Here is a 7,962-nt window from a genome sequence, read left to right as displayed (position 1 = left end):
TTGAAAGGGCAAATTAAAGGGAAAATACAAAGGTAAGAGAAGATATTTTCTCTAATGATAGTGATAGGGGATTTTGGACTTTGAAGGTCATTTTTCTCCTGAAAAGGGATGGTCTTCAATAGAAGCTGGTTGAATGGCCAGGCTATCTTGTAAGAAGAGACAGGATGAACCACAGAGTTATAGGAGAACGTGCAAACGAAAAGCTGCTCATATGAAATCTTGTCCAATACAATCAAATAATGGGGAGTGAAAAACATATGCTCTCTGTAGCTGAGCAATCATCTGTTCTATTATCTGAGGCCAAGAAGTTCTGCTATCTATAGACCATTGGCAAGGACCTATGTAATTAACTATAACCATCATCCAGTTGAAAATCCACTCTTTTAATTAACTCAGTGTGGTATTTTGGCCGCATCTGTTTATGTGCAAAAGAGATTCTCATTTGTTGTTACTTGCTACAAAAATAATTCTCTGTTGTAGAAAAATTATTGCACTTGAATGATTGTGCTCAGTTCTCTTCTAAGTGAGAAATACAAATAAGAGATAAAAATAGAGGCATCTGAGGATGCATAACAGTAAACATGATGTTTTTCCCGATTAAAACAAATTGAGATTTGCCTCCTACCATCTAACTCCAAACTCACAGGGTGCTTTAGAAGTATTCCTGAGAGTAGTAATTGTCACATGCTCTTGCCAGATTTATCTCAGTTGACAGCATGTTGAAAAGAGCTTTGTTAAGGAGATCAGTAAGTAAAGCCCAAGGCATTTTTAGTGAGATCATTTAAGCAGGTGTAAAATTCTGGTATCTCCACCTGGGTTTGTTCAGTATATTGTTGTTTTCAGCTGTACACACATGGAAATGTGCAGAAGGGACCGGTTCTGTTCTAGTTTGGCCTTTCTGCAGAATTAAGAAGCTGGAAAATAAAGCTTGATGTGACGAGCTGTAGATGGCTCAGGGCTGTGGGGTCCTTCAAAGAGGATTGAAAATCCAGTGCTGGAAAGTGACAGAAGCTGCTGGTGGGGAAGGTAAGTCCTAGGCTCAAGTCTTGCTCCTCCTGAGGTCAGGCAGTTTGGACAGTACCTGTGACCTGTGGTAGGATCGCCTCTGACTAACCACACTGACGTCCTTACAAACACCTACAGCCTTAGAAAAGCAGGAGTCAAAAAAAGAAGTGAGTATTTTATTACCAAAACCAAATTGTGTTTTCTTCCACCAAAGCTTCTGCCTGCTTGCTTTTTCACCTTGTTTATCTCTAGCGGTGTCTGGCAGAGCAGAATGTTTCTGCTGTCTCCAGAAATATCACCTTAGGGACAGTGCCAACGAACAACCTTTTAAGCCTTATTTTATCTGTATTACATATTGGTTTCAAAGCATTTCTTAATTTTATTGATTAAAACATTAGGGTGTCCAATTATTATTGGCAACATAAATCACTCTGTTATATCAAATGTACATCAATATTTATTATCAAGTTACCAGCACTTCTACAGTTATTATTACAGTTTAACCTTGTATTCCAATTAATCAGAAAGAATTGTAGCAAACAATGCAACAAATTTAACTCAACATCTCTTTGTTTTCCTTTCTCATAGAAACAAAAAAAAAGGTCATTATTCACCTTTTGGGTAACAAAACTGCATTTATATACCCGTTACGTCTGAAGTCCACTCTCCTATTTAAAGGAAACTTTGCAGGACTGTATTTCTGCAAGGAATTGTTCAAATTCAACTGTTCAAAATTAATTGTTAAAACAGAATTTCCAAAGTTGGAAAACAATATCTTTGGGATTCTACTGACAAGCACTGTCAATGAAAAATTTTTTTAATGTATGCCAGTATCATGTTCTGTTGAAATTTTCTCATTCAGCTCATTCCCTTTCTTATATGTAAAGTCCAATAATAAAATATATCCCTAAATCTGAATGACTTGTTAAGAAAGAAAGGAAGGGGAAAGAGAAAGAGAGAATGGAAAAGGGAAAGAAAAAGAGAGAAAGAGAGAAAGAGAAAGAGAAAGAAAGAGAAAGAGAAAGAGAAAGAGAAAGAGAAAGAAAAAAAGAGAAAGAGAGAAAGAGAATGGAGGGTGGACAGGGAAGATTTCTTGTAGTGAGGGGCCCAGAACTGGACACAGGATTTGAGGTGTGGCCTCACCATTGCCGAGTACAGGGGACAATCACTGCCCTGGTCCTGCTGGCCACACTATTGCTGATCCAGGCCAGCGTGACATTGGCCTTCCTGGCCACCTGGGCACAGCTCGCTCATGTTCAGCCGCTCTCAACCAACACCCCCAGGTCCTTTTCCACAGGGGAGCTTTCCAGACACTATTCCCCAAGTCTGGAGCATTGCCTGCAGTGCAAGATCAGCACTTGGCCTTGTTGAATCTTATGCAATTGGCCTCAACCATGAATCCAGCCTGTCCAGATCCCTCTGTGGATCCTTCCTGCTGTCCAGCAGATCAACACTCCCTTCTTCCCAACTTGGTCTCAGCTGCACACTGACTGAGGGTGCACTCAATCCCCTTGTCCAGATCATTGATAAAGGTTTGAAACAGGACTGGCCCCAACACAGAGCCCTGGGAAACACCACCTGTGACCGGCCACCAGCTGGATGCAACTCCAGTCACCACCACTCTCTGGATCTGGCCATGAGCCAGTTTTTTACCCAGTGAACAGTGCATCCATCCAAGCCACAAGCAGCTAGTTTCTCCAGAAACTGGAAACCCCCCCAACATTTAGAAGTTTCCTCTTGTACTGTTGGGCACTTAAGGTTTTTGAAAAGTTGCTTCATAGATCAAATTTGTATTTTGCCTGATGAATATCTGAAACTCAAAGAGTTTCATTACACATATACTATCTGCTATAATGGGTTTCTGCTTAGAGAATCTCATACTGTGCATGTAGTCTCCTGACTAAATTTCAGTAGAATGGTAATCCCAATATCCTGTGCAGCATAGATAAGACAGACAATCAAAGGATGGATATAGTTAATTTCCAGGATCACATATTTTCCTTTCTTGTTTAATTATTACATAATTACTCTTTATTTTATGTATTTCAAATAGCAAATAATAGCATCGTGTCAATACCAAGATAATGATGGCTTAACAACTTATTAATGTGTATCCAACACTATGTGGCTTGCTAGAGAGAAAATATAAGACTATTTCAATTTTTCCTATGTCTGTGTATGAAGATACTGGATCCTGGATAGCTGTAATATACTCTGAATCACACTCCAGCTGGAGTACAAGAACTGATTATCATTCCCCTTACTTGGTGTACTGCTAAAAGCTGGGTCTTGTCTCTGCTTTTTCTTCTGCATTGTCTCTTTGTTGCTTCCCAGCTATACATTTTAAATTTATATTTCTGAACTTTATTTAAATGCTCTGAAGTGGTTCTTACATTACTTTGCATCTTAAAAAAAAAAGGCAAAAAGGGCCAAGAGTCATTGTGCCTATAATTTAAATACACCTTCTGAGTTAGAATGATAGTATTTCATATTGGCATTTTAACAGAAACTGAAAGGAGTAAGGTAGTGAAGCATAAAACAGCAACATATCTAAATAAATTGATTTTTTTTCCCTCATAACAGAACATCAGTCACACATAAGATGCATCCATGTGGAGCAGGAACAGAGCGCAAGGAAAAGCCAGTCATGCAGCATCCATTTCCAGATCGCTGTGAGGGAGGGGAGCTGTCCCAAGCTGGCAGCCCCCAAACTGCTGTGCTGCTGCTTTGCTATCCTGAGATGATGCTGTGGCTGGGGATAGGCAGGGCAGGGATGCAGCAACGTGCGGGTACCACAAACCCAGCAGAGCAAGCTGATAGCTTGGAAGAGCTTGTGCCCAATGTGATGTACTAGTTTTGCTTATCCTGATTTGGACTTTGCCTTGTCAGCTGGATCCTGGTGGGTAGGAAGGGCCTTGAAAGGACCCCCGCATCTGTGGGGCACAACAGGAAACTCTGGCTGAGACAAGCAGGTAAAACAGAAATTGGTCCTTGCAAAGCCTCCATGTGGAAACCCACAAATTACCTTGTGAGCAGGTAGGAGCACAAGCTGTTTTATATCAATAAGTGATTCTCTTAAAATTCTGTCTACTCTCCTAAACACTGTTTTGCTCTGAGGAAGCTCTTCAGTCACCAATTACTACTTGTAGCCAGAGAGAACAAAATTACCAAATGGGAGCCTAAATTGGATTCACCAAGATAACCATGTTTTACCCCAGGGAACAGCACACTCCATCCAGCTCTCAGAGTGGCAGAATCAAGTAATGCTGTTCTCAGAAAAAAATGCAGTAGCTGAGGGGTGAGGACCAGGAGGATACGCCAGAGATGAGGAAGCATCGGAAACAATCACCTGGTGATTATAACAATTGGGTTTGAGGATATGAAGAAAACCTACATTTGGGTTGTTTCCCTTGTAATTACAATTGCATTTTGGTGGCAGAAGATGGGCAAACCACAGTGTCCAGCATTGCTCTTCTGCACAGAGCCCCAGGGGCCACAGCTGCGACTGACAGTCTGCAGAGGAGATTAGAAGGCAGCTTCCCAAGGGAAAGGAGGTGCATCAATTTTGCCTCTCCTGGCCAAACGACCATAGCAGCATAAGGTTATTGGCTCAAACGGATGCCAAGGCTCAAATGGATGCCAAGGCTCAAATGGAAGCCTGTGTAGGCCGCTCTTTTTTAAGGAATTGCTTGAACTTCCACAACTGACCAGCCAAAGTAATTGGGAAAAACATACAACTCCTTTCATGCAAGGTGGGAGTGGGGTGGGTGGGAATCTCTGCAGTGGGGTGGGAATGTGTTGGGAATCTCTGCAGCACGTTACTCTCTGTCGCTTCTTGCTGGGTCTCCATATCCCTAGTCCCACTTTAGGTGTAAACACTGAACCATACATTAAAAATGCCTTTCCCCTTTCCCCCCTCCCTCTTCAGCCAGCCAATGGAAGAGCCGCAGATGCTGTTTAAGTGCTTGTAATGTCACATTGCCAAGCCTCCAAGCACTGCCAGATTTCTCAGTAGGAAGCCAAGATGTGACATGGCATTTGGAATGATTAAGTTGCCTTTATGCACCACAAAGGGCACAAGTGCCATTACAAACATGAGTGATGTGATGCATTTGCAAACCATTTTTTAAAGCAATATTCATGGAACAGAGTGCTAACACAGCTGCTTCCAAATGTGTGAAATGAGTCCAAGTGAAAGTGTTGTGGGTGGATACAGTGTATGTTATCTCTCAGAAGCTAAGCCCCTCTTAGGCCCATAAACAGCAGACGGGCTTAAGAAAACAGTCATTTATCTTAGTTTTTACAGCTTTGGCACTTCATCTTAGCTGCTGATGTCCAGTGTGTCTGCAACCCTTACTGGGAGAGATTAATAGTCCTCATCAGATGCAAAGCATTAAATTTTTCTTTCAGGACCTAGTTATTTTGTTTAATTGTAAGTTATTTATGGAAGCTACTCTTAAAATAATAGATAAATATCATATAAAGTTCAGATCATAACAATTACAGCTGGGAAAAGGAAAGCACGAAAGCAAGCCTGTCATTCTGCAGATATGAAGAGCTCTTTCTTGGTGACATTAAACTGCAGGAAATTGATGTTTCTGAAGCTTTAAAGGTGCTTCTAAACATCACCACATTCAAGGGATGCTGGTTTGCTCAGCAATGCACCAAAGGTGCTCCCTGGCCTGCAGATGTGTTGTTCTTGAGCATCCCATTAATAAAGCCCTCTATGAATAAATCACTGAGAAGAAATCTCAAGCTAGAAGCAGAATGAGCAAACTGATCTAGCTCATTCCAACCCCAAATTTATAGAAGACCTATACAATGTAGTCTTCCTACACACTGGTAATCAATTTTAGTTTCCCTTGCAGTTTTCTCTCTGGAATCATGGCATGTCATTTGTATGCAAGATAAAGGTTCCCCACTAAAATGAATAGGGCTATTTTCTGAGTTTTTCTTTTTAAATAAAAACCCAAACCAAACACTGAAAGTTTGCTTAAAATCATCAACCACTAAGAGTTTGTTAAAAAACCCACTTGGTAGTAATGTGACCATGTCCAGTGAGAGGTTAATTAAGTAATTTCTGCTCTATGAACACCACTTGCTGCAGTGAAAGTAGAAAGGGTTAAAGCAATCTAGGAAGACAATCAATATTTCATTTCTTTAGAGCTAAGTAGCAGCAAAGATAAACACTTCTGATGAAGATGTTTGTTGGACCAGTGCTTTTGAGTTTTACAAGGACATCCTGATGAATCCTCCCAAAATCCTGTGGGAATGGTTAAATTTATTCTCATCATTTTATAGGAAGCAGCATTGAAACACAGGCAGAAAGGCTGACATTTCAAATGTGCCTGCCTCAAATTAGGGTTTAATCCATCTTTTGATATCCATGCAAAGGTCTGGATAGAGGTTTGCTGAAGCCAGATAAGTTTTCAGTGAGTATTTAACTGGGTCAAAAATCATTTCAGATTGGTCATATGGCAAATGGGCCATGCAAAACTCATAAACCTTTTATGAAAACAGGCAGAGGCTTTGTAGAAATGCTGGTGTTAGAATTCAAATGTTTCTTGCTTATGCTTCCTATTTTGTATTTCTGGCATAGACAACACAATCAAATAATACTTCTACACATTCACTTTTATTCTAAATAGCTACAGGAATATGCAACAAGCCACAAACTGGTTTTGGAAGAGGACCAATAATGTTAATTGCAAATTATATTATGTTTGGTTAGAAATATTTATTTCTTTTTTTTATTTACTGTTCAACCAGTTCTAAATGATCTGCATTAAGGGAATTTCTGCAAAGAAATCTAGCAAATTATTTTTCAAGACACATTTGCAGGAGAGTGCTGTGTTATTTAAATCCTTGAACTCTGATTACAAGGTTCTGCTGCCTCATCTGGTAAATCTGATCCTATTTCTACCAAACAGTGGAATTTAATTACAAAGGCTTGTGAGTACATCATACATAATGATATACTCACAGATGTTGAGTCCATCAACAGCTTTCTCTGAAAATTAACGACACATAGCAATGCACTCAGGGGAAAATAGCAGCCTCAACAGTTTACTGATGTGGATATGAGTTTTTCTAAGGCAACAAAGGGCTTTTGTCATATTTTAAACAATAAAAAAATTGATTCAGGTCTGTGTAAATAATAATAAGTTATAATTTCTGATTTTACACATCTAATTGGTCATATTTTCAAATGGTTGTTGAGCACTCAGATGTATAACCTTCAGAAAAAATACTGAAAATTTTGTAACTAAAATGCAATACAAGAATGACCTTTATGCATTTTTATAATATTTAAATGTACATAAACTGACAATCTAGACAATCCTTTCTGAGATAGCTAGCTAGTAGTTAGCTAGCTAGCTAGATTGATTTGAAGAAATACTGCTCCAATACAAAGGTAAATACTAAAAATGCTGAAGTGCTCATTCTTCTGCATTGTCATATGCACATTGGATTTCAGTGACAGACTTGCAATAGTTTAATTCTGTTGTTACAAGATACTTCAGAATCTGTATTTTGGAATAGTACCATCATCTCAAGGTAAAAATCCTTCCTGATATAAGGACAGGAGGTAAAACTCTTCATTTTTAGCATCTCAAGTAAACCTTTGTAAATAAGCCCCCATGAAGCACTTTGCAAATAAAAATGTACCCTTCAAGCCCAGAAAAGAGAGAGCTCAGCCCTGACATTATGAACTCCATAAAATCACAATGGCATAGAGGAGGTGAACAGAAAAATGACATAATTTAAGAACTAGCAAGAATTCTAAAACTGTCAAACAAACAGAAACACTTACCCCAAATCACGAAACATTAGGCTGGGAAAAATGTTAGAGGTAACTTTGCAGGCAAAAAACTTCAGTGAATTTGAAAATTATTCAGTTGAAGAAAGAAAAACATCTGTCATCAGTATCTCAGCATGAAGGTGCAGTTGGAACCT

Source organism: Corvus moneduloides, chromosome 2, assembly GCF_009650955.1.
Source record: "Corvus moneduloides isolate bCorMon1 chromosome 2, bCorMon1.pri, whole genome shotgun sequence".
NCBI classification, from domain to species: Eukaryota; Metazoa; Chordata; class Aves; order Passeriformes; family Corvidae; genus Corvus; species Corvus moneduloides.
The sequence above is the reverse complement of the archived record's forward strand: the minus strand, read 5'-3'. Positions refer to the sequence as shown.